The 27,455-nt window shown below is 44.1% G+C and overlaps 1 long non-coding RNA gene across 14 annotated transcripts in view; it reads left to right on the top strand.

Annotated features, from left to right (window-relative positions):
- The window catches only part of LOC103793569 (uncharacterized), a 179,387-nt gene that overhangs the window by 65,260 nt on the left and 86,672 nt on the right, over nucleotides 1-27,455 (top strand). For 9 of the 14 annotated variants that reach the window (XR_013536497.1, XR_013536509.1, XR_013536505.1 and 6 more), the window contains 2 exons: nucleotides 11,466-13,288; nucleotides 20,021-20,176. This is a non-coding gene — a long non-coding RNA (uncharacterized LOC103793569). Of the gene's footprint in view, nucleotides 1-3,465; nucleotides 4,704-11,465; nucleotides 13,289-20,020; nucleotides 20,177-27,455 lie in introns of those variants that run through there. The other 5 variants (XR_013536500.1, XR_013536503.1, XR_013536510.1 and 2 more) reach the window with 3 other exon arrangements.

Below are 27,455 nucleotides of genomic sequence, written 5' to 3' on the forward strand. Positions count from 1 at the left end.
CTTATCAGGAATAAACAGCTGAGATTTGAAATAAAAACAAAACGATTTCTAATGGCACCACACGCAACTACCTAGGTACAACGCACACAGAACCTGTGCGTGACTTGTAGGCTGTAAATCGCAGAACGTGGATGAAAGCAAATTTTGTTTTAAGTTTTAAATGAACAGATATACCACATTTATGAATCATGAAACTCGGTGTTGTTAAGATGCTAATTCTTTCCTACGTGATTTATAGATTCATCACACTTATAAAATCTCAGTAAGCTTTTTTCAGATATTGGCAAGCAAATGTTAAAACGTATATGGGAAGTGAAAGAAATTCGAATAGCCAATAAATCTGAACAAGGGGAACGAAGGGGGAGGATTCAGATCACCCCAGGGTTTATAAAGAACGAGAAACACAGATCGACGGAACATGGTCCAGAAACAGAACCACATAGAGTCTACTGATGTTACACAGAGGTTCTGAGGCACACTGTGGAGAAAGGACCATCTTGTCAGTACATGGTGCTGACACAATTGCAGATCTGCCTGCAAAAAAAAGGAAGTGGCACAAACTTCACAACGTACGCGCTTTGAGTTATCGATATCATTTTAAATTATTGAATTTTAAATATCAATGTAATATAAATTTAAATTGTACGTGTAAAATATATAATTTTCAATGTAAAATTAAATTTGAAATAATATGTAACATTTTAAATGATACCATTTTTAATCATAAAACATCACATCTACAAGAAAACGGGAGAAAATCATATACAATAACAAACGCATGATTTATGAAAGAAAAAAACTGAAAAGTTGGCCTTCGTCAAAATTACCATCTTACCTCCAAAAAAGACATTGTCAAAAAAATGAAAAGGCAAACTGAGAGAATATATTTAAAACGTCACATATATGGTAAAGGGCTTGTGTCTAGAATACGCAAAAATTTCTTAACATTCAATAATAAGAGAACATATGATTTAAAGGATTGGGCAAAACATTCAACCAAACGCTTCACCGAATAAAATGCAAGGGTCACAGATAAGCATTTGAAAGATGGCTGCTGAAAACACTGACAGCGTCGGTCAGGACCACAGTGCGTTGCCAGTACACAGCTATGAACAGGAGCAGCAGCAAGTCTCCGCAGTGCTGAAGAGCACCAGAATTCTCATTCATTGCTGGCGGAAATGCAGAGTTACACCACCACCTTGGAAAAACGGCTTGTCCTGTAATCCCAGCACTTCGGGAGGCCGAGGCGGGTGGATCACGAGGTCAAGAGATCGAGACCATCCTGGTCAACAAGGTGAAACCCCATCTCTACTAAAAATACAAAAAATTAGCTGGGCATGGTGGCACGTGCCTGTAATCCCAGCTACTCGGGAGGCTGAGGCAGGAGAATTGCCTGAACCCAGGAGGCAGAGGTTGTGGTGAGCCGAGATCACGCCATTGCACTCCAGCCTGGGTAACAAGAGCGAAACTCCGTCTCAAAAAAAAAAGGAAAAACGGTGGTTATACAGCTGAATATACACTTTTCATAATAACCAAGCAACTGCACTCCTAGACATCCACCAAAGTGAACTGAAACGCTACACTCTCGCAAAACCTGGACATGATTGTTTATAGCAGCTTCTTTATAAGAGCCCCAGAGTGTAGGCAAGCAAGGTGCTCTTCAACCTGTAATGGACAGACAAACTGGCACATCCACAGAGTGGACTGTTAGCCCTCCCTAAGAATGGGCTGTTGTGCTCCAGCACATGGGTGAATCTTACATGCGTTCTGCCAAGTGAAAGAAGCCGGACTCCAACCCTCTCCCCTTACCCGATCATGGCCCATTCTCAATCAGCATCTCTGGGCTGGAGCACGGGATTCCCATTTTTTTTTTTTTTTTTTTTTTTTTTACCAAGTTCTGAGGTGGTGCTGATGCGACTGACTTGCAGACTGCATGTGCTAGCACATATCTGCGTCCAGCCTTATCAGCTGACGGTGTTGGTTACCACATCAAGAAGCAAATGAACCAGATTGCTGAATGAGGGGAAAGCTCAGGAGTATGGGAACAGGGGAGGTACCTGCAAACACGTGAACATCTAAACAATTCGATTACAATGTGCTTTACCGTTTGGTTTACTCAGCTGTCTCTGAGTGGACAGCAGTGTGGGGAAGTGTTTTCTGCAGTTTCCTATTCTCCTGGCTCAGTACAATTGTATCTATGTTGGCACCTTTGAATGAAGTCACGAAATTGGAGATCTCTTTCTTCATGAGCTCTCTGTATATCACCTTGGAAAATTTACCTGACTTTTCTTGAGTTTATCTAACTATAAAATGTAACAATAGCGAGCCACATGATGGTTTTTTTTTTTTTTTTTTTGAGACGGAGTTTTGCTCTTGTTACCCAGGCTGGAGTACAATGGCGCGATCTCGGCTCACCGCAACCTTGGTCTCCTGGGTTCAGGCAATTCTTCTGCCTCAGCCTCCCGAGTAGCTGGGATTACAGGCACGCACCACCATGCCCAGCTAATTTTTTGTATTTTTAGTAGAGACGGGGTTTCACCATGTTGACCAGGATGGTCTCGATCTCTTGACCTCGTGATCCACCTGCCTCGGCCTCCCAATGTGCTGAGATTACATGCTTGAGCCACCGCGCCTGGCCCGTTTCTTATTGCATCTATTTGGTTGTTCTCTCTCTCTTTTTTTTTTTTTATTAATCTGGCTAGTGGTTTGTTTATTTTGTTGATCTTTTCAAAAAACCTGCTCCTGGATTTTTTGATTTTTTGAAGGTTTTTTTGTGTCTCTATCTCCTTCAGTTCTGCTCTGATCTTAGTTCTTTCTTGTCTTCTGCTAGGTTTTGAGTTTTTTTGATCTTGCTCCTCTAGCTCTTTCAATTTTGATGATAGGGTGTCAATTTTGGATCTCTCTTTGCTTCTCATATGGGCACTTATTGCTATATATTTTCCTCTAGACACTGCTTTAAATGTGTCCCAGAGATTCTGGTGTGTTGTTTCTTTGTTCTCATTGGTTTCAAAGAACTTCTTTATTTCTGCCTTCATTTCATTGTTTATCCAGTCAATATTCAAGACCCAGTTGTTCAGTTTCCATGAAGTTGTGCAGTTCTGTGTTAGTTTCTGAATTCTGAGTTCTAACTTGATTGCACTGTGGTCTGAGACACTGTCTGTTATGATTTCCATTCTTTTGCATTTGCTGATGAGTGATGTACTTTCAATTATGTGGTCCATTTTAGAGTAGGTGTGATGTGGTGCTGAGAAGAATGTATATTCTGTGGATTTGGGGTTGAGAGTTCTATAAATGTCTATCAGGTTGGCTTGTTCCAGGTCTGAGTTCAAGTCCTGGATATCCTTGTTGATTTTCTGTCTGGTTGATCTGTCTAATATTGACAGTGGAGTGTTAAAGTCTCCCACTATTATTGTGTGGGAGTCTAAGTCTCTTTGTAAGTCCTTAAGAACTTGCCTTATGTATCTGGGTGCTCCTGTATTGGGTCCATATATGTTTAGGATCGTTAGCTCTTCTTGTTGTATCGATCCTTTTACCATTATGTAATGACCTTCTTTGTCTCTTTTGATCTTTGTTGGATTAAAGTCTATTTTATCGGAGACAAGAATTGCAACTCCTGCTTTCTTTTTGCTCTCCATTTTCTTGGTAAATCTTCCTCCATCCCTTTATTTTGAGCCTTTGTGTATCCTTGCCTGTGAGATGGGTTTCCTGGATACAGCACACCAATGGGTTTTGGCTTTTTATCGAATTTGCCAGTCTGTGTCTTTTGATTGGGGCATTTAGCCCATTTACATTTAGGGTTAGTATTGTTATGTGTGAATTTGATACTGCCATTTTGATGCTAGCTGGCTGTTTTGCCTGTTAGTTGATGCAGATTCTTCATTTTGTTGATGCTCTTTACCATTTGGTGTGTTTTTGGAGTGGCTGGTACTGGTTGTTCCTTTCTATGTGTAGTGCCTCTTTCAGGAGCTCTTGTAAAGCAGGCCTGGTGATGACAAAATCTCTGAGTACTCGCTTGTTCGCAAATTATTTTATTTTTCCTTCACTTATGAAGCTTAGTTTGGCGGGATATGAAATTCTGGGTTGAAAGTTCTTTTCTTTAAGGATGTTGAATATCGGCCCCCACTCTCTTCTGGCTTGTAGGGTTTCTGCTGAGAGATTTGCTGTGAGTCTGATGGGCTTCCCTTTGTGGGTAACCAGACCTTTCTCTCTGGTGGCTCTCAGCATTTTCTCCTTAATTTCAACCCTGGTGAATCTGATGATTATGTGCCTTGGAGTTGCTCTTCTTGAGGAATATCTTTGTGGTGTTCTCTGTATTTCCTGGACTTGAATATTGGCCTGCCTTGCTATGTTGGGGAAGTTTTCTTTTTTTTTCTTTTTTTTTTTTTTGAGATGGAGTTTCGCTGTTGTTACCCAGACTGGAGTGCAATGGCACGATCTCGGTTCACCGCAACCTCCACCTCCTGGGTTCAGGCAATTCTCCTGCCTCAGCCTCCCGAGTAGCTGGGATTACAGGTACGCGCCACCGTGCCCAGCTAATTTTTTGTATTTTTAGTAGAGACGGGGTTTCACCATGTTGACCAGGATGGTCTCGATCTCTTGACCTCGTGATCCACCCGCCTCAGCCTCCCAAAGTGCTGGAATTACAGGCGTGACCCACCACGCCCAGGATGGTGTTCTTACAAGGACAAAAGGAGTTAATACAGGTAAATTGCAAAGAATAGTGCTTGACCCACAGCAAATGATCGATAAATGTTCAGTTTTGGTATTATTTTATTTTGCAGAATGATATAAATTGTGGTTTTGTTCAGTAAGTGCCTGATTGTCTCAGAAGGAAAAAATATCTGATGCTTTCCTGCTAGGGAAATACAAGCTTCACTAACGGACTGATTGAATAAAACATTTCTAGCGATTTGGAGATTTGCATTCTTAACCTTCGTATTGCTAGAAGTGACCACGACTGGATGATTTTCTTCTCTCTTCGCCGAGTTTCTATTTTTGAAAGATCTCAAACTTCACATTTTCTGAGAGTTTTTCCTTTCTTTATTTTGGCAATCGAAACCTTCTCAAATACATGTGAAGGACACAATAGTGTTTCGTTGACCTCGTGTGTAGAGGTAACAGTGTCCTTGTGTCTCCGTTGGAAGTTATGCGAGCTTAGAATGAAACTTACGGCTACAATCTTTACTCATCCAAACACAGCATGAAGTGAAAAGCATTTGATTAACATGGCAACGTTTACCAAATCCTGTTACATTCCTTCTTTGTCTTTAAATAACAGAACATCCCAAATATACAGAAGCTTGGCAAGATCACGGCTCACTGCAGCCTCAACTTCCTGGGCTCAAGTGATCCTCCCACATCAGCCTCCTAATAGCTGAGATTATAGGCATGAGCCACCACACCTTGCCTGAGGATGATTCTGAAGTGATTACCTTCAATTTTGTTACTATGACCATAGGTTTTATTGCCATAAACCAAGCCGCAGTGCCCTTGCGGTGTGTACAATGACAGCCACTAGCCACATGTGGCCACTTAAATTCGAATCAACTAAAATTAAATGAAAATCCAGATCCCCAGTTGTATACAAGCCACATCTCAAGTGCTCGGGAGTGACATAGGTGGCTGCCCTGTTTTCATCACCGTGGAATGTTCTGCCCAGAAGTCAGTCGCACTTGCCAGTTGTCTGTAGGGAACAGCGGATTTTCTCTTAATGCTCTTTTGAGGGGTGTTCTGAAGCAGTTAGAGCTTTTTCCAATAATGCTTTCCATCTTTATAAATGATAGAGTTGTACGAGATGGAAAGTGTCCTCGTGGGGGCCATTGGTGGCTCCGAATGTGCAGAAAGCTGGCCACAACAGACAGCTGTCACTGCTGTGCAGGTCCACGGGGCTGGACGCAAAAGTATCTTTAAACCTGTCACTTGCTGAGCATAACCAAGGGACAGAAATGGGCTTCTGTACCACTCCCAGCATCCGCTCGCCGCTCACCCAGATGGGCACGCTGTCCTCCCCACCCACCCCACACACCTGGTCGGCTTTCCCTAGAAAGGCACCAGAGACAAGGTGTGCCATGTTGAAATGCCGAATCTGTGGATTACACAGGATGCCTCTTCAAGTCAGCCAGTGTCTTTGTCAATAAATTACAAATGCTAACTTGCTGAGTTTCAGCATATTTGCAGAAGCAAGCTACCCTCATCAGGCGCCCAGGTGCTGCCGGTGTGTTGAGGAAGCAGGCCTGGATGGGGCCACAGACATTGTGCAATTGGAGGACAAGCCTGGACTGGAAGAGGTGGGGATTGAGAGCTCCCTGGGTGTGACATAAGCGTCGGGGACAGTGGAGGGCAGGGGGGAATGGCAGTGTTGTTTCTCAAGGTCCATCTGAGGCCAGAGACAAACCTTCTTGGGAAGCCTCTGCTCTGACCATTCCTCTATGGGGCATAACTCAACAGGCTGGCGTGGGTAAGGGAGGTGACTTCTCAGCTCCAGGGCTGAAAACCATCAGGTCATGATGGTTCATCTCAGACCGGCAGGAAGCACTGAGCTCTCCAGCTGTAAACTCTATTGCTCTGCTGAAGGACCCTGAGATTTGGCTTCTGTCCTGCTGGGACCCTGGCAGGCCACATTTAATAAGGAGTGTGTGGATGGCCAGATGGAACCTCCCTCCCGCCACGCTCTACAACTCACTCTTTCTGGAGGAGTGGAAAACAACAGAGGCATTCCTTTTAAAAAATGCATAAAGAAACACAGAATAAATATGCATTGCCGAACAGGTGCTCAGACGGTGGTGGTGACCACGGGATACCCTCACTCCTCCAGGCTCAGCAACCCACGCCTGGCAGGGTCCTGAGTGGCCTGAGCTTGCCCCTGCTTGGAGGACTGCCCATCTCATGATGTGGAGAAGTTATGGCTGTGCTGTGGTCAGGACCGTCTCAGGCACAATCCCAGAGGAGGTGAAGTGCATGCTCAGAACAGGGCGTTTGTGAGGGAGCTCAGATGTGTAACAGCATCCAGAGTTAGTACCTAGAGGGGCTCTTTCTGTGACAGGGAGAATTCTTCTGTGACTTGTGGATGTGCCTTATAGGCTTCTTGAATGATGCCCTCTTGCGCAGACAGCCCCTGTCCCTCTGTCTGCCAAAGGACGCACTCACCTTTCACCTCATTTGCCTGACCTGTTCACCACGAGGAACACTCTTGGTCAGTAAGTCTGCAGAGAACTGCCCAGCCCACTGTGCGTCTGTGGACAGATCACTGCCTGCCTCCTGACCCTGCTGGAGCCATAAACCGATGTGCACCTGGAGTGGGACAAGATGCCCACTTTGGACAAACATGGTATCTTTTAAATTAAACTTCTTTAAAATGAGCAGACTGCCTATTTAATGTGAGGACAATTAAGAACATTTATTTCTCCCGAATAGTGGGATTTTGTTCCCATCATCGTGCTTTGATAGCATATGACCTGGGAAACACAAGTAAGCTGGGGGGTGCCTGCGCCTGCCCCTGACTCAGCCTGTGGCCACCTCGCTGGGCACCACTTAGCTGCCTTCGCGTGTCACCTGGCGCGCAGTGTGCCTTTCTGCTTGTGTGTCTGCTGTAAAGACACGGCCTATTTTAATTGTGGCCTTCTGACACAGGAAAGTGGTCTGCAACAAGAAATAACATGAACGACCCCCCTAAAAAAGTTGGGGGGAGAGAGAGAGGATGAAGCTAGATGCACTAAGTGAGAAAACAGCGTTCAAGGCAAGATGGTGATCGGGAAAGCAGCGGCAAGCGCTCCCTTTGTCTTCTGAGCTAAGGCCCTTATGGCAAATCCAGCTTCTCCCAACAAGCATCTCCCCCTACTCTCCTGCCCCCACCGTCACGAAGAGTATGTTCTCCTTCTCCTCAGTTTGCACAAAGCCATGGGCCAGGTGAGCAGGCTTTGGCTTGCTCTGTCATTTCTCCTGAACACATCTAATTCCTTGTCTCACTTTCTCCTGAGTCACGTACAGACGTTTCTGTGAAGGGGCTTTCTCTCCACACGTCTCAGTGTCTCTTGCAGACTTCCAGGAGGTCCCACCCGGCAGTCTGGTCTGCTTGGGTGTCAGGTGAGCTGGAAAAAGGAAGTCTTCACCACCACCCAAGCCTTCTGAATGGGGCCTGCCCCTAAGGTGAGGGTCGCAAATCCAGGAGCTTCCAGGGGACATTGGGACAGCTTCTTTTCTGGATTGCTCTGTTTATTCCCAGAAGACGCTTGTGTTTGGCAGAAGAATAGCAGCCCCCAAAGATTTCCATGTCTTAATCCCTGAAACTTGTAAATATGTTACCTTACATAGCAATTGGGGCTTTGCACATGTGATCAGGGTGAGGGTACTGAGATGAGGACGTGACCCTGAATACCTGGGTGGGCTCAGTCTAATCCCAGGGGTCCTTGTAAATTACAGAGGGTGGTAGGAGAGCCAGAGTCAGAGAGGAGACCTGCTGTAGGTGTCACAGGTAGGAGGTGTGGGGTCCACGTGCCTAGGAACATGGTAGCCTCTAGAAACTGGAACAGAGAAGGATGGGCCTCTCCCCAGAGCTTCCAGGAGGACTGAAACCCTCCAAGCACCTTCATTTTAGGGCTTCTGGCCCCCAGAAGGATAAGATAATAATTTGTGTTATTTTGAGCCACTAATTTTGTAGGAATTTTTTTTTTTTTTGCAGCAAGAGGAAACTAATACAAAACGAGGCGTGTCTGGGTTGGCTACATATGAACACGAGGAGTCATAACAACTTGTGGAAACTGCTTATTTTTTTTTCTTTTGAAACAGAGTCTCATTCTGTCACCCAGGCTGAAGTGCAGTGGCGTGATCTCAGCTCACTGCAACCTCTATCTCCTGGGTTCAAGCAATGCTCCTGCCTCAGCCTCCCAAGAAGCTGGGACTACAGGTGTGTGCCACCATGCCCAGCTAATTTTTTTTTTTATATTTTTAGTGCAGATGGGGTTTCACCATGTTAGCCAGTAAGGTCTCGATCTCCTGACTTCGTGATCCACCTGCCTCGGCCTGCCAGAGTGCTGGGATTACAGGGGTGAGCCAGTGTACCTGGCCACAAACTGCTTATTCTTTATGCCAATTTACTATCATGGTAGATGATAATGATAGTTTTAAAAGTAAAGCTCTGGTGGATCCCAGAGCTGCTCATCTGTGACCCCATTTTGCTACTCACTGTGCAAATAGGAAGCATCACGTCACCCAGCATCTTTCACTGCATGTGCAGTGAGGCCTTGGTAACATTTCCCCATTTCATAAAGGTGTATGAGAAGCTGATAAAATATAAAATGCCTTTCAATTATTTATGTTCCTGGGAGCTATATGTAGCTTAAACTTAGGTATGAGGTAAGGCGTGTCTGGGCCAAATATTAGCAGCCCTTTGTGTTGACCTAACCTCCAGCTAAGGAAGGGAAAAACACTGGCCCTCTCACATAGTCTCCTGCTGAGGGCAAGAGTTTCAAGACAGTTGTCTGCAGTGACGCTGGGAAACGAAACCCAATGTGGCAACACCACCGTGTTAAAACTTGGCCCATTGTGTGTTCCTCAACCATCTGTGGTTCCTCCATGTTCTCTCCAATAGAAGAAACAGTCCTTATGTTAGGGTGCAGCTTCCAAATGCCCTGGAAGGCATCTGCACTGCTCTGTTTGCGTTGGACAAGAACAGGGTGTGCGGATACACTTGATATCCAGCCTGAAGAAATGCACAAACCGAAGGAGGGAAACACTGAGGACTGAGTTTTTCAAGCTGGCTCCAGTGGCCAACTGACTTTGTTTCTGTACATTTAGAAATAGTATAGAAAACAGGCCTTGAAACGGGATTCATACCAAATGAATACTTAAGGTTTTAAAGCCTGTGCTAACAAGTTGTTTATAATTTAATCTGCCCCTTCTGTTAACAACATGAGATAATTTTGCAATTTCTCTTGACCATGCCATCAAATAGAGAGTAAAATGGGATTTAATAGTCCAGCTAGCTGACAATCACAGAAAAGTATGCAATTCTCCAACATGTTAAGATATAATAGGTAAAATTATTTATGGACTTGAAATCACTCTATGACACAGGGTTAATAATATAAATCCCAGCAGCATAAATGAGAAAAATATCAAGATCATGAGGAAATTTGAGGAAAAGCATTATGTATTTCTTGATATCCCTATTCCATTTAACTCTTTCCATTCAAGTTGGTATCTAATTTAGTTTTTGAGCTGAAGGGAAAATAATTCTATGGTATAATTTTAAAATAAATGGCCAGTTGGTTAATTGCATGGTTTGACTGTGTTCCCACCCAAATCTCATCTTGGAATTGTAGCTCCCACAATTCCCACATGAGGTGGTAGGGACCCACTGGGAGGTCATTGAATGCTGGGGGTGGGTCTGTCCCGTGCTGTTCTCATGATAGTAAGACTCACAAGATCTGATGGTTTTATAATGGGGAATTCCCCTGCACACGTGCTCTTGCCTGCCACCGTGTAAGATGTGACTTTATACTTCCTTTGCCTTCCGCCATGATTCTGAGGCCTCCCCAGCCATGTGGAACCATGTGAGTCCATTAAAGCTTTTCTTCTTTATAAATTAACCAGTCTCGGGTATGTCTTTATTAGCAGCATGAAAATGGACTAATACAGTTACTCATCCTATCAAAAGAACAATCAAAAAATACAAGACAAGTAAGTTCTAAAGATCACTGTTTATCAACATTTGCTAAGAGGGCAGATCTCATATTTTCTTTACAACCCCCACCCCACCTCCCACACAAAGCAAAGGCATACAAGGAAACTTCCGGCGGTGATGAGTGTGTTTCTTCTCTTGATCGTGGGGATGGGACTATTACAGATATGCATATATCCAAACCCATCAAATTGTGTACCTTGAGTATGTGCAGTGCACTTTTCTGTATACCAAATATACCTCAATAAAGCCTTTTTTAAGAAAAAAGAATCTTTTATAATTTTTGCTATTTTTATTGGCACCAAAATAGATACATTTCCAACCAACGAAGAGATAATGGAAACCTGTTTTTCTGTAGGGTGCTTTCTTCTCAGTCTCTTAGATTCAGGCCGTTTCATGTGCTCCTCTATGTCACGTCACTGAGGATGAGAGAATTAGGACCCATGAGTATTTTTTACAAGCACAGAGATATCACAAGCCTTGAAAATAGGCATACAATAAAATTGTTTCTGCAAAAGCAGCCAATAGAAAATGAGGAAAATTAAGAGATTTATGACCCTTTGTAGAAAGATAACTGCATTCATACAACGTGTGTGTGTGTGTGTGTGTGTGTGTGTGTGCGTGTGCGCGCCGTGGTCTGGTTGAGCATTAAGGACCTTACCAGAGTTTATCATTTGACCAAAACATTAATTATTTTTTACATTTGAATCACAATAATACTTTGCTAACTAGCTCTGTAGTACCTTAATATGTTTAAATGCCCACCCCCCTGCCCCGCTTTTTTAAGGATATGGCTGTGGGAAACAGAAGTGGCGTGACAGAAGGGAACAGCAGAGTTCTCTGCAGCATGACCCAGAAAGCCTCTCCCTGCTCAACTGTTGTCCAGCACCCGGTCCTCCCCTGGGGAGGGCTCTGCAGCTGTGAGCACCCTCTAAGGACTGACACTTGGTAGGTCGACTGTTCAGCGGTCCCTCTGCTCTGCTAACGAGCAGAGCCTGTGAAACGGCTGCTCAAGGTAAGCAGGGATGATGCTGCCATTTTTGTCTCCATTAAAACATCTACCTCTGTCGTTTTCAGCTCCCCTTCCCGTGCCCCTCCCTCCAGGTGGATAACCCCAGTCTTCAGGACCCTGAGCTAGCTAAGTCACTCAAGCTTGTTCTTTGATGGAAAGGGGAAGGGTCTGACCTTGGCTATTTATGTTTATTGCTTAATTACTTCATTAGAATTTAGATTAGATTCAATTAGATTAAACACAAATGTTCAGAAAAAGCATTTCAATTTGTGGCTTTTTTTCTCTCACTGTGGAATGATGGATTTTGTCATCATTGGTGAAAAGAGTTTGAGGTATTTATAAGAAAGAGAAAAAATGTCCTGGGAAATGAGAGTTTCTGCCTTCTTGCTCAAGCAGAATGAAAAATAAACTTTAAAAGATGACAAGGAGAAAATTCTGATTTTTGAAGTTCTTTCTCCAAAACTCCCTCTCTTCTGAGAAGAGTGAGCAAAAGATGGGCTCTTCGACGTGTGGTGCTGGGAAGCTCACGTGGAGGTTTGGGAACCAGGAGACTGACCCATCCGTCCGTGTCGGTCCTTTCGTAACAGATCCGCTTCCACCCCCCTTCTATTCCGTGGGTTTAAATGCTGTACTTTCTGATACATGTTCATGTTGTTTGTATCATGTCTTGGAATTCATTCACTTATTTAGTGGATGTTAACTGAGTGTCCACCTTAGAATTAGACAAGAACAAAAATAGACAAAAGCTATTTTTACCATCATGGAGCTTATACGCGAGCATTAAAAAGTCAAATGCCGAGCAGCAAGCGTAATAACAAGCAGATCACATGGTGTGTTAGAAGGTGTCAGAGCTGAGAAGAAGGGCAGCAGTGTAATGTGCTCGGGGTTCTCAGGGCACGGGGGTGGGGGCGCCTTGATATGGGGTGGTCCGGAAAGGACTTATGGAAGGGGACATTGGTGAAAGATATGACAACGTTGAGGGGTTTAGCCACACAGACATCTGAGGGATGGGGGTTCCAGGCCGCGCGAGAGGAGGGCAAAGGCTCAGGACACAAGATGCCTGCTGTGCTCAAAGGACGGAGCATGTGGCTAGAGCTGAGAGGCCCAGGCAGAAGCTCACAGAAGGCTTCGGGGAGGCCGGAGGGGCCGAGGGATGCAGGGCCTCCTCAGCCACCATGAAGATTTAGACTTTCACTCCGAGTGAAACGAAGAGGAGCCTCTGAGAGTTTTGAGCAGGGAGTGAATCACAGGATCTAACTTTCTTTTCATACATCACCTGGCTGCTGTCCTGAGGCAAGGACAGTTACGGGGCGAGGATGTAAGTGGAGAGGCCAGTTAGAAGACATTACAGCAATCCAGGAGAAAGATGACAGTAGTTTTCATCAATATCATCGCGATAGGGGTGGCAGGAAGTGGTTGGATTCTAGACATGATTTTATTTCTTTATTTATTTTAGAGATAGGGCCTTGCCTTGTCACCCAGGCTGGAGCGTAGTGGTGCAATCGTGGCTCACTGCAACCTAGGACTCCTGGACTCAAGCGATCCTCCCACCTCAGCCTCCAGAGCAGCTAGGTCTGCAGGTGTGCCACCACACCCAGGTAAGTTTTTAATAATTGCTGTAGAAATGGGACCTCACTATGTTGTCTTGAACTCCTGGGCTCAAGTGATCCTTCCTCCTCAAGCCTCCCAAATTGCTAGGGTTATAGGCATGAGCCACAATGCCTGGCCTGCATGTTATTCTCAATCCAGTAGGACTTCCTGATGGATTGGAAATCAGGTGTGAGGGGAGAGGAGTCAGGGATGATTTCAAGGTTTGAGGGCTGAACAACAAGAGGGGCGAAGAGAGAGAGATAAATTTGTAAATAGACGTTTGCTGGAAGAGACCAGGAGCTCACTGTTGGACCTGACAAACCTGAGATGTTAGACGTCCAGGTGGAAATGTGAAACAGACAGCTGGATAAACGAGTCTGGGGCCCAGGAGAGATGGCAGAGCTGAAGATGTGATTTTGAGTCACTAGCATATATATGACACTTAAAACCAGGACAGGGGATGAGATCACATCAAGTGAGACAGAGAAGAGAAGAGGACCCAGGACTGAGACCTGGAACACTCTAATTTTAAAAGGTCAGAATGATGAAGAAGAATGAACAAAAAAGCTTGAAAAGGCATAGCCTGTGAAGTAGGAGTTAGCCAGGCAAGTGTGATCTCCTGGAAGCCAAGTGAATATCTCCCCCGTGGGGAGGAAACAAGACTTGATAGATGATTAGATTTCCAGCTCAGCTGCTTGCTTGTTTCACACTGACACCATGAATGCGGTGCATTTTGCAGTGCTTGAAGTTTGCATAGCTCTTACAAATACTCTCTAATTTTATACTCAAACAGGAGGAGGTAGGTAGTCAGGCCTTAGATTTACCGTTTTATAGATGCAAAATCTAAGGTGCAGAAAGATTAAGTGATTGGTTTTAGGGTTTTGGATTTTTTCACTCCCATAAAAGAAAGAGCCAGAATTAGAACAGTCTTTCCAGCCTAGATCCTCGTTCTTTCTTCCACCACTTGCAGCCACATCTGACTTCAGTGTTTTTCAATCCACTTAGGACTGGCCTGTGGGTCGGTGTGGCTGGAGGTGCCGTGAAAGCTTCCTGATCCTCAGGACGCTTTGGCCTAAATTCAATCCACTAGTTTATAAACTCTGAGTGCCCCCCTTGCTCTTATGCTGCCCCGAAGGGCCTGTACTCTCTGAATGCTTATAAAGTGTCTATGAATGCACAAACCGTCTTGAAATATTAACGAAGATTTCCAGGAAGTGTCCAAGAGCTGCTCCAGAGCAAGAACTATCTGGGCCTCACAGTGCAGGGCTGGCTGAAAGCCCACGTGTCAGACTCTTCTTCAAATACTGGCTCCACTCAATAGTGTGTCATGTGGATTTGAGGAGAGTTATTTAAATCTCTCTATACCAGAAAATTTCTCATCTGTAAAATGGAATGAGAATAAGACAAATAAATAGAAACTCACAGAGGTTTGAAATGCAGAAAATGAGACAATACATGTAAAGCCTCTAGAATGACTCTAACACCACATGGTCGGTGAATTTATTTCTGTTTCTCTGGTATTAATCAGTTTCCTGCCGAAAGTTAGGTTTCAATCAGTGTCTCATAAGAGGAAAAATAAGGGAATGAATGAACAAAGCCTGATCAGTAGATATCACAGCAATATTTTGAAGAAAATCAGAAGGTATGCTTAGTGCCATTTGAGTCCAAACTAATGTCCCCTTGAAGGAAAGGAATTTAGCTAAGAGCTTACTATGACTGCGTCCAAAGCAAGAATGCCAAGCCTTGAAGGAGCAGGTGAGACAGGAGGTGGAGCAGGTAGAGGGGCATTTGAGCATCAACAGGAAGTGGAGCAGGTAGACGGGCATTGGAGCATCCACAGGAAGTGGAGCAGGTAGAGGGGGCATTTGAGCATCCACAGTGGGTGGAGCAGGTAGACGGGCATTTGAGCATCAACAGGAAGTGGAGCAGGTAGATGGGCATTGGAGCATCCACAGGAAGTGGAGCAGGTAGATGGGCATTGGAGCATCCACAGGAAGTGGAGCAGGTAGAGGGGGCATTTGAGCATCCACAGTGGGTGGAGCAGGTAGAGGGGCATTTGAGCATCAACAGGAAGTGGAGCAGGTAGAGGGGGCATTTGAGCATCCATGGAGGCTGCGTATGTGCAGATCCCTACGCTTCTGTTCCTGCTGGCACACACGAGAGATGGATTTTGGAGGCCATAGAAACTGGAGACAGAAAGCATGTGGAAAATGAATCCATGAGTCCATAAATGTAAGTTAAATTATTTGATTTATCTTCCTTTTATACTTTCCTGGAAGCGAAGATTTTTTCCCCCTCTATTCTGTATATGGAATAGGTACCAGAGTAGGAAAATGGTTTAAAAAAAAATTAAAGTGGAATAGTTACCAGTGAGATGAGGGGAGAAGATGGAACTTAGGTATTACAAAAATTGGATAATCACTTCTAAAAATTCTGAGAGAGGTCTATTTCTTAGTAAACGGGAAGGCCATTTTTGGCTCTGATAAAGACACTTATTTCACTCTGTAAATTTCTATACCTAAGGCATGACTTTGGAGAAATAGGAACTTATATTTCAATTCAAGTTCTGTCATTTCTTGCTAGATAACTTTGATCTTTTAAAAATAAATTTCTCTGGCCACCACTTTCCTTATCTGTAATATGAAATATTAATCCTAATTAAGAGAATTATATTGAAGACTTAAATACAAAGTCTTATAAAAAGAACCCAGTGATATATACCTGCCTAATTTAAACTCAGTGTTAAGACCTCTCTCACTTCCCACAAGAGATAACACATTTAAATTTATATTTTAAGTGCTAGTCAGTAAAAAGTGAAGACATTCTAAACTTTCGTCGATGAATTCAGGCTTACTCTCTGTGTGCCCAACATACTAGACACTGTCCTCTGTTTTTCCAAGTATTGACTTGAATTATAATTATTTACACATTTGTTGTATATAAGTTGGGTATATACATCTAAGCTATGGAACCTAACTGTGGCTGATTCAGCAACAAAAGAGGACGGTTTATTCATAGAATATTATTCCTTCTTGAAACTCTACTAAAAAGCAGTAAAGACTTTTTAAAGGCATAAACTCATAATTCCAAAGGATCAAAGGATGAGAAATCAGCCACAAAGTGACGGGAACCAGAAAGCAGAACAAGAGTGGTAACTGAGTAATAAGACCTAAGAAGTATAAATTATAAGCCAGCACAGAGGAATTACGTAAACCCACAGAGCTCTTACCCTTCTGAATACATAAAACCTAAGAGCTGGGTTTTGGGTGAGATTAGAAGGCCCTTCTTTGAGGAAGGTAATAAATTCCAAAGGCAAGGGTGGAGGGTTGTATAAAATAAACCCTAAACATACTGACAGTTTGGGATTACCAAATACAGTTCCCTAACCAGATCGTTATATAGTGAAATTTCAGCTCTAAATATGGCAGACAATCAGGGATTATCATATATTTGAGGAAAGTCTCTAACATGAAAGGATCTAAACAAAGAGAAAGAAGCAGCTTGGAGAAGACAGACTATGCATGGTACAGAGACTGGCACTCCCAAAGTCAGCGGGTAGCCGTGCCGTCAGAGGCAGACGGGCAGACTTCACACTGTGCGAAAGGCCAGGCGGACATTCCGAGGAAAAGCAGAGCTTCTGCAAATACTCAGACGCCGTGGACGGATTGAAAGATAAAGTTAAGAAAATCTCCCAGAAATTAGACTCAAAAGAAGTCTAATTTAATGGAAAGAAAAAAAGGCAAGAGTATTAAAGATCACTTTCGGAAAGTTTAACAGCCAAATAACAAAAGTTCCGAAAATAGAAACAAGAAATGTGAAGAAAATGATCTCATTTGAGAAATATTTAAAGGCTTCTTCCCGAAACTGAAGAAGGTAAATTTGCAGACTGAAAGATTCCGTGAGTGCTTGGCAAAATGGGACAAAAATAGACTCAAATCAAGGCACATTCTTATGAAATTTAGGAGCGCCAGGAACAAAGAGAACATTCTAGAAGAATTTAGAAGACAAGGCAAAAACAGGGCACAAAGGATTAAAAATCAACATGGCTCCAGTCTTCTCAGCATCAACACCACAATGTCAACAATGCTTGCCCCCTACCCTTAACATTCTGAAGGAGGACGAATCCCGAACTCAACTCTGTACCCAACACAGTATAATTACAAATAACAGTAAACTTGACAAATTCAAATATTCAGAATTTCAAAAAATTTACCTACCACGAATCCTCTGTCAGAAAGCTATTGAAGAACATGACCTCCCCAAATGAAAGAGTAATTCAGGGCGTTAACAGTGCAGTCCGAGGAGCACGAACTCCCAAGAAAGATGGTGAGGGGCAACTCAGCACAACAGCTGAGGACCAGGACTCTTTGGAAAGAACCAGCCCCAGTGCAGAACTCAGAAGGTTTCACGAGAGATGCCGCCCAAGAGATGGAACTGATACAACACGTTGTTTACAAGGAGATTTAGACAATGAAGGGAGAGTTAGGGTGTGTAAGTGGTAATGAAAAGCTAAGTGACCAGTGACAAAAACATGATTATCATATTAAAAATTCAGGAAAAGATATCATTATAGTATAGATGAGTATACACTACAGGTTTCAGCTCTAAAAAATATTTAACACTGATCCAAGCAAAAATACGATTACATTTTGGATCTATTTAACTATACTGGAAGGGTAGATGAATGACATGTATACGTATGTGTAAGGAGGTGGTGGGGAACTTCTGTGTTCCATTCGGTACAATCAATCTTGTTCTTTTCTTAAAAAAAATTCAAAAAATATTTTAAACTGCATATAATTGTACATATTCATGGGATACATAATAAGCTTGCAATGCATGTAATGTATGGTGATCAGGATAATTGGCATATCCACCATCTCACACATTCATATTTCTTTGGATTGGAATATTTCAATATCCTCCTTGCTGTTTGAAACTGGATAATATAGTTGGCTGTAGTCATCCTGCAGTGCAGCAGAACACGAGAACTTACTCCTCCCATCTATCTGTAGTTTTGTATTTTTTGCAAACCTCTCCCTCTCCCCTCCCAGCTTCTAGTATCTTTATTTCACTTTTTCCTAACTTCTATGAGATCCACCTTTTTTCAGTTTCAACATGTGAGTAAGAACATGCCCGCCTTGTTTTTAACCCTTGTCCTCCCCTTACTTTCGTGGCAGCCTTAAACTTCCCCATCAATCTCTGCTTATTTAGAGGTTCCTTGGTCCTTCCTCTATCCCTAATATGATTTCGGGTCCTTTCTCTTCTATTTCTAGACCTGTTTATTAATAATCTCATGTACTTTTATTTCAGCTGTCAATTGAAAGCTGACAACTCTAAAATCTGAAATTTGCAGTCAAGACTCTACAGCCAGCTTTAGCCTCTCTCTCATTTTCTGCTCATTTTCTCAAGGACACCTCTACCCGGGCACACTCGTAACCTTATGTACAGCACGTTCACACTGCAGTCCTGCCCGCGCCTGTCCTCCACCTGCGGATTTTAGCTTCAGTGACACCCTCACGTCACTCAGTCTAAACACTGTGTGCCGTCTTTTGTCCCTCCCTCTCCCTCAATCCCCGTATCTATCCTTTTTTTTTTTTTTTTTTTTCTTATTATTTTATTGCATTTTAGGTTTTGGGGTACATGTGCAGAGCATGCAATACAGTTGCATAGGTACACACATGGCAGTGTGTTTTGTTTGCTTTCACCCCTTCACCCACATTTGTCATTTCTCCCCAGGCTATCCCTCCCCACCTTACCCTCCCACTGGCCCTCCCCTTTTCCCCCCAATAGACCCCAGTGTTTAGTACTCCCCTCTCTGTGTCCATGTGTTCTCATTTTTCATCACCCGCCTATGAGTGAGAATATGCGGTGTTTCATTTTCTGTTCTTGTGTCAGTTTGCTGAGGATGCCCGTATCTATCCTTTAAGCCTCGACATTGTTTTTATCTCTGAATGAGTTTTCCACTCTGTCTCCTTCTTTCTACCATCACGGACACTCTTGTTTGGAGACTTGGCTGTTAGTCAGCTGGATGACTGTTAGTTAGCCCGCCTGTGCCCTGCCCCCACCCTTCTCTCCAACACAATGGTGAGTTTTAATGTCAATTACAACTTTGGCCATGTCTGTTAATTGGTTTGGAAAGATGACTTGACTATAAGATAACGTTTAAACTCCATCTCCAGGCATATAGACTCTTATGTAACTGGAACCCCGGCTGCTTTTGACCCTCACTCTTGTGCTTTGTATGTGTCTACACACACACCATGGTTTCTTCCTCCATCACTTGTCTTCTATTGCACTTTCTCCCTGGACTTCACCCCATTCATGGAGTTATATTCTTGGCACATAAAAAGTTTCAACAAATATGTGTTGGAAAGGAAGGAGAAATGAAGTGGAAAAGGTAGGGTGGAAGAACAGCTTCCCCTTTCTAACGTCTCTGTTTCTTTTCAGACCTGTGCCACTCGTTCATGCCTCTCAATACTTAGCTCTAAAATCATCGCTTCTTGGAAGCCTTCTTTGATTCCTTCCCCAAGGCCAGTAAAATATCTTCTTTTCTGGCAAAAATTAGTGTGTACAACTCTACAGTGTATTTACCATGTTATACGGTACTGCAATTCCACCAGACTGTGAATCGGTTAAAGGCAGGGCAACCCTGCATGTTCCATTTTAGTGTCACAAAAAGGCTTGACATGTAAAGAAAGTTGGTGAATGTTTTGGGATTCAATTTTTAACTTTTACAGATACTCCAGGACAAATGACAAGTGAAAAAGCTGAACAGTAATTTCAGGAACCTGAGACGCGTCCCCAGAGCAGCGGGCTGTCAGGGGGCTTTGCCGTCTTCTGACCTCAGGCTGCTCCGCTTTAGAGGACCACAGCCTACGATTCATGTCAGATACGTAAGCATCATTTATGCATCTATAAAACCTGTGTTAATTTAAAGATTTAAAAAATTCCAGATGAAATCTTTTAGAAATCAAAACAATTGAAGCAGCATGATTTTGAGAATGTAATAGATTCAGGAAATACACTCTGTGGCCGTGTTTATTAGTAATGACAGGTTATAGAGATAATAGAATTATACATGCTTCAAAAGGACAAATAGATGCAGTATCTTCAGGGCCCAGCATAAGTCATTTAAGATAACGTTATAATCATTGATTTTATTTCATTTCCATCATCAAAGGGAATTCTTGTGCTTGGTGGATACACAAATTCAACATTTTCTCAGCAATCCCACTCCAAGCAATCATTAAATAATGTACAGGAAAAAAATGTAAATGGTAGTTGTTTTAAATTATTTACTTCAAGATTTGTGGCATGGTTATTACTCTTTCCCCAGTGAGTTAATATAGGAAAAACAGCCTATGAGGCAATAGAATAAAGTAAGAGTAAGGGAAATGTCCAGCGTTCTATCATTTCAGCCAAGAGAACACACCATGCTTCATGCAGGCAGTCTGAGCGCACCGTGCTACACGCAGGCAGTCTGAACGCACCGTGCCACACGCAGGCAGTCTGAGCGCTCCGTGCCACACGCAGGCAGTCTGAGCGCACCGTGGCACACGCAGGCAGTCTGAACGCACCGTGCCACACGCAGGCAGTCTGAGCGCTCCGTGCCACACGCAGGCAGTCTGAGCGCACCGTGCTACACGCAGGCAGTCTGAGCGCACCGTGGCACACGCAGGCAGTCTGAGCGCACCGTGCTACACGCAGGCAGTCTGAGCGCACCGTGGCACACGCAGGCAGTCTGAGCGCACCGTGGCACACGCAGGCAGTCTGAGCGCACCGTGGCACACGCAGGCAGTCTGAGCGCACCGTGGCACACGCAGGCAGTCTGAGCGCGCCGTGGCACACGCAGGCAGTCTGAGCGCGCCGTGGCACACGCAGGCAGTCTGAGCGCGCCGTGGCACACGCAGGCAGTCTGAGCGCGCCGTGGCACACGCAGGCAGTCTGAGCGCGCCGTGGCACACGCAGGCAGTCTGAGCGCGCCGTGGCACACGCAGGCAGTCTGAGCGCGCCGTGGCACACGCAGGCAGTCTGAGCGCGCCGTGGCACACGCAGGCAGTCTGAGCGCGCCGTGGCACACGCAGGCAGTCTGAGCGTGCCGTGGCACACGCAGGCAGTCTGAGCGCGCCGTGCCACACCCAGGCAGTCTGAGCGCGCCGTGCCACACGCAGGCAGTCTGAGCGCGCCGTGCCACACGCAGGCAGTCTGAGCGCGCCGTGGCACACGCAGGCAGTCTGAGCGCGCCGTGGCACACGCAGGCAGTCTGAGCGCGCCGTGGCACACGCAGGCAGTCTGAGCGCGCCGTGCCACACCCAGGCAGTCTGAGCGCTCCGTGCCACACGCAGGCAGTCTGAGCGCACCGTGCTACACGCAGGCAGTCTGAACGCACCGTGCTACACGCAGGCAGTCTGAACACACCGTGCTACACCCAAGCAGTCTGAACGCACCGTGCTTCATGCAAACAGTCTGAGCACGCCGTGCTACATGCAAGCAGTCTGAACGCACCATGCTTAAAACAGTCAACGCACGTCCTAGTAATAGATGATGCTCCCTGCCTCGGTGGTGGCCAAATGGCTGTTTTTAGCCTGGTCAATGTTTCTGATGCTACTCTCCTTCCCTAGCCTTAATTCTTTGCCAGCCGTTTTCTGCCTTTCTGTTCTCCACATGGTAGCTATCTACTCATCTGCCCAGCTTGGGAATTCAATGCCAACGATGCCACCATAGCAAGATAGAAGGAATGAAGAGATGTTAAATAACTGCCAACCTTTGAAGCAAGAACATTTGCTTGGGTAGTTTGCTGAGACTAGCTTGCTCAGAATATGCATTGTCAACTGCTAACCGTGTAAAAGTGAATTCTTGACCTCATTACATTCTTCTATTTAATCGGTCTTTTAAAGAATACTTTATACGACAATACAGATCAGGCACCCATGGGATGTGTCTAAATGACAAATCAGTTCCAGCTTAGGCTTGTCTGTCACAGATGCAAAGTCTCAGCATCCAGACCACCTTCTCATCTGGTCTTTTATTGTCACTGAATGTGCTTTAAACCCCTGACGATTTTAGGAAGGAATTTAGCATGCAGAAAGGGTAGGGCACAAAGATTGAAAGACAAGACACAGAGTGATAAGCAGGGTCTCCTAAGCAATGTCAAGGAATTAAGACTTTATCCTACATGTCTAAGATGAATTACCACCATTTTATATGACCCAAGACAAGTTGTTTAAAATGGAGTAAAAAGCAAAGCTAGAGCTTGTTAAAGGAAAACAGTTTAGACTTGAGTTCCTACAGCTGGAACTATCGAAAATGTATTTGTTCATTCAGAAAGCATCCACATGTGTTGTAGGTCTGCCGTAAGTCACATACTGCAGTAACAACAGGACGGCGGCAATGAACAGTGTTGGCAGGATCTCTAGTCTCATGATTAAATCGAATACAAAATCCCAATACGTCAATGAACACAATATGAAAAGGAAAATAAACAGTGTATGACAGCACTTAAAGAAGGGAACTTAATCCAGTCACGGAGACAGGAGTGGTCAGAGTGGGCCTTCTGGAAAAAAATCATCGTGTTCGCGTATTAATTTGCTGAAGGAAAGTCAGGAAGTATAGAGTGGAACGCCCCAGCACGCACGCAGAGAAAGGGTGCGTCCTTTTAGGAAGAAGTTCAGTGCAGATAAAGGGTAGAAAGGTTGAAAGACAAAAGACACGGAGAGGACCAACGGGCCCTGAGAATTGTAGATGAAGGATCACTGTTTTAGGTGAATCATAGATGAGGGATTGCTGTTTTAGGTGAATTATAGATGAGGGATCGCTGTTTTAGGTGAATCATAGATGAGGGATTGCTGTTTTAGGTGAATTATAGATGAGGGATCGCTGTTTTAGGTGAATCGTAGATGAGGGATCACTGTTTTAGGTGAATCATAGATGAGGGATCACTGTTTTAGGTGAATTGTAGATGAGGGATCACTGTTTTAGGTGAATCGTAGATGAGGGATCACTGTTTTAGGTGAATTGTAGATGAGGGATCACTGTTTTAGGTGAATCATAGATGAGGGATCACTGTTTTAGGTGAATTGTAGATGAGGGATCACTGTTTTAGGTGAATCGTAGATGAGGGATCACTGTTTTAGGTGAATCATAGATGAGGGATCACTGTTTTAGGTGAATCGTAGATGAGGGATCACTGTTTTAGGTGAATTGTAGATGAGGGATCACTGTTTTAGGTGAATTGTAGATGAAGGATCACTGTTTTAGGTGAATTGTAGATGAGGGATCACTGTTTTAGGTGAATTGTAGATGAGGGATCGCTGTTTTAGGTGAATCATAGATGAAGGATCACTGTTTTCTATTTTAGGTGAATCGTAGATGAGGGATTGCTGGTTTAGGTGAATCGTAGATGAAGGATCACTGTTTTAGGTGAATCGTAGATGAGGGATCACTGTTTTAGGTGAATTGTAGATGAGGGATTGCTGTTTTAGGTGAATTGTAGATGAAGGATCACTATTTTGGGTGAATCGTAGCTGAGGGATCACTGTTTCGGCTGAATCATAGATGAAGGATCACTGTTTTAGGTGAACTTAGATGAAGGATCACTGTTTTCTATTTTAGGTGAATCGTAGATGAGGGATCGCTGTTTCAGGTGAACTGTAGGTGAGGGATCACTCTTTTAGGTGAATTGTAGATGAAGGATCGCTGTTTTAGGTGACCCAAGAGAAGGTGTTTAAAATGGAACATCAAAGAGGTGAGACTTTACCCTAAAAGCAATGAAAAGTGACACGGGGATTTGTGGAAGAAAATCCTGTGACACAGTCATGATTTATTGTCTCCAGATCTATGTGAAATACAATTTGAAAAGGAAACGAAATTGTTGTTATAATGAAGTTAAGAGAAAGAAGGGCACGAAGTTGCATAATATCTGTGGAGGCAGAAAGAAATAGACGGAATACAGAATGTTGAGGAGGTAACTCTGGCAAGATTTGGTGAAAGGTTTAACGTGAAGAAGAGGAACGCAGTCCTAGGTTTGGCTTGAGCATACGACTTGGAGATGGTATTATCCTCTGAGTTATAGAAGCTAGGCAGTTCAGCAGGAAGAGGAACTTTTCAGTCAGAGACTGGAGTACCTGTGGGACATACACACGGTGAAAGCCTGTAGCGTAAAGCTCACGAGAACAATTTGGGTTGAGAAATAAAGGTGTGGGGTCAGCGTAGAGATTGCAAGTACACCTGTGGAGTAACGTGTGCAGAGTTGGAAAAAGTCGTTGGGGCCACAACAATAGGGGCAGAGCAGAGGAAGAGAGGTGTACACAGGAGGCTTGGCAGGTGTGGCCAGAAAGGGAAGAGAAAGGGGAGATGAGTATTTTTCTTTCTCAAGAAGAGACTACTTAACAGTGTCAAACACAGTTAAAACATCAAGAAAGATGCTGAGTGGGGATGTGCTGTTAGTAATGCCGTTGTGTATGTGTAGTGTTTTAACCAGCTGTTTTACTTCCTTAGCACTTCAACTGTCTTTATTTTTCTCTTTATACCCCACCTCTCATCATAATGATCTACTTTATAAAAATAATACCATCTCGACCTTGTCTTCAGACCCAGAGCTGCCTTCTCTACCCATAACATGTCAATCAGTGTCAAACACATTTGCAGGAAATGTTCTTTCCCGCCTGTAGCCTTGAATTTTTCTGGTTTTAGAAAACTGGTTTTCTAGTTTCTGTCTGAAGAAAAAAAAATATGAGCTTAGACTAGTGGAAAATATATTTCATTTGAGTTTAAACATAGTTGCCAATTCAAATGATTTTTAGAATTATTATTTTCACCTATCTTGATGATTTCTCAAGTAGTCAATCAGACCATCAGTGCTACGAAGCAGACAGCCCCAAATAGGGAAAACATTTTTTTAAAATGTCCATGTTATTTGACGTAACCCTACGTTCAACACAAGTACACATATTAATGAGAAAAGAGTCTTCTCTGATATTTCACTCTCCTGAAATGTACAAAAAATGCTTTGCTTTGATCCAGAATTCTCTTTTTAATGATTTTTAACATATGATCAAGTCTAATCTCTCTAAATTTTATAAAATACCCTAATACATTGAGGAGAAAAGGAAAAATTACAATATTTCAATAGTTCTATCTTGGCTCTAGTGAATAATCAGTCCTTTTTGGCAAAGACGTGAGCTATGAAAACCTTTGTATATGAGCAAGAAATGCAGACTATAATACTAGACTTCTTTTAGTGAGACAGAATTCCAAATATAAGGTGAGACTATAACTATGTGAATACATTGGAGACTAATCAAAAAGTTTTTTTTTTTTTTGAGACAGAGTTTCGCTCTTGTTACCCAGGCTGGAGTGCAATGGCGCGATCTCGGCTCACCGCAACCTCCGCCTCCTGGGTTCAGGCAATTCTCCTGCCTCAGCCTCCTGAGTAGCTGGGATTACAGGCACGCGCCACCACGCCCAGCTAATTTTTTGTATTTTTAGTAGAGACGGGGTTTCACCATGTTGACCAGGATGGTCTCGATCTCTTGACCTCGTGATCCACCCACCTCAGCCTCCCAAAGTGCTGGGATTACAGGCGTGAGCCACCGTGCCCAGCTAATTTTCTGTATTTTTAGTAGAGACGGGGTTTCACCATGTTGACCGGGATGGTCTCGATCTCTTGACCTCGTGATCCACCCGCCTCTGTACCTATTCACGGAAAAAAACGTCCTCATGAGCTTTTGTTATGAATGTCCCTGCTGTATCTGCGTGTCTAGCTACGTGCCACACATTTGTTATTCAGCGAGAGAGGATGCGTTCAACACACACTGCACAAAAGGTTTTCCTTTGGTGGCGAAAATCACTTGCCAATTTGTGTGATTAATCTTCCTGGTGAACATCAATTACATGCAACAGCAAAATGTCTGTCACTGCAGCTAAGAAAAGAAAATGTCCCAACGGAACTACTGTCAAAGTAGATTAAGTCCTGTTTAAATCTCTACAGTGATCGAATTTTTGTAAACTTTGTTTCATTTCTGAGCTTTGTCCAAAGCTGGTAGGAATAGGATGCGGAACACGGTGGGGGGAAAGTCTGCTCTTCCCTCCAAGGAAGCGGGAGTGTCATCTCAGGATGCGGGGGAAGCACCTCCATGAAGATGGCTTCTTCCAGAGAGTGAGCACTAGGTCCAAGCGGGATGAAAAGTCCGGATCATTCTAGAGTGTTCGCATTGTTCCTTCTAGGCACAAAAACAAGATGTGATGCAGCCATTTCTGTAACACCAAAATTAGATGATTATTTTAATTAGCACAATATGGGAGTGAAAACCAGCTGCTTGACGCCCTCAGTCACTTTTCCTTCCCTCTGTCTTGTCCTTCCTGCCTTTTTTTTTCTTATACATGTGCACAGAGTGTTTTGCTATGGCAGGATGCTTATGTACGTAGCAGGAATAGGAAGACACCTCAGTGAATATGGATGAAGACAATTCAATTGTGTGTCTTTATGAAACTATTATGCCTTGATATTTATTAAACATGTGTAACATTTTCTTCTGATTTTTGCTATGGGTGAGAGATGTTATAAATTTACCAACACCATCATACTCTATTTTTTTTTTTCAGGAAAATGCATCAGAGATTTAGAAAATCATAGCCAAGCAAAATCTTCCTTCCTTCCTTCCCTCCCTCCCTTCCTCCTTTCCTTCCCTCCTTCCCTCCCTCCCTCCTTCCCTCCCTCCTTCCTTCCCTCCCTCCTTCCTTCCGTCCCTTCCTCCCTCCCTCCCTTCCTCCTTCCTTCCCTCCCTCCTTCCTTCTTTCTTTCCTTCCCTCCTTCCCTCCCTCCTTCCTTCTCTCCCTCTTTCCCTCCTTCCTTCCCTCCCTCCCTCCTTCCCTCCCTCCTTCCCTCCTTCCTTCCCTCCCTCCCTCCTTCCTTCCCTCCCTCCTTCCCTCCTTCCTTCCCTCCCTCCCTCCTTCCTTCCCTCCCTCCTTCCCTCCTTCCCTCCCTCCTTCCTTCCCTCCCTCCTTCCTTCCTTCCCTCCCTCCTTCCTTCCTTCCCTCCCTCCTTTTCTCCTTCCCTCCTTCCTTCCTTCCCTCCCTCCTTCCTTCCCTCCTTTCCTCCCTCCTTCCTTCTTTCCCTCCTTCCTTCCCTCCCTCCTTCCCTCCTTCCTTCTTTCCCTCCTTCCTTCCCTCCCT

The sequence above is a fragment of the Callithrix jacchus genome, chromosome 6 (genome assembly GCF_049354715.1).
Source record: "Callithrix jacchus isolate 240 chromosome 6, calJac240_pri, whole genome shotgun sequence".
Lineage (NCBI taxonomy): Eukaryota > Metazoa > Chordata > Mammalia > Primates > Cebidae > Callithrix > Callithrix jacchus.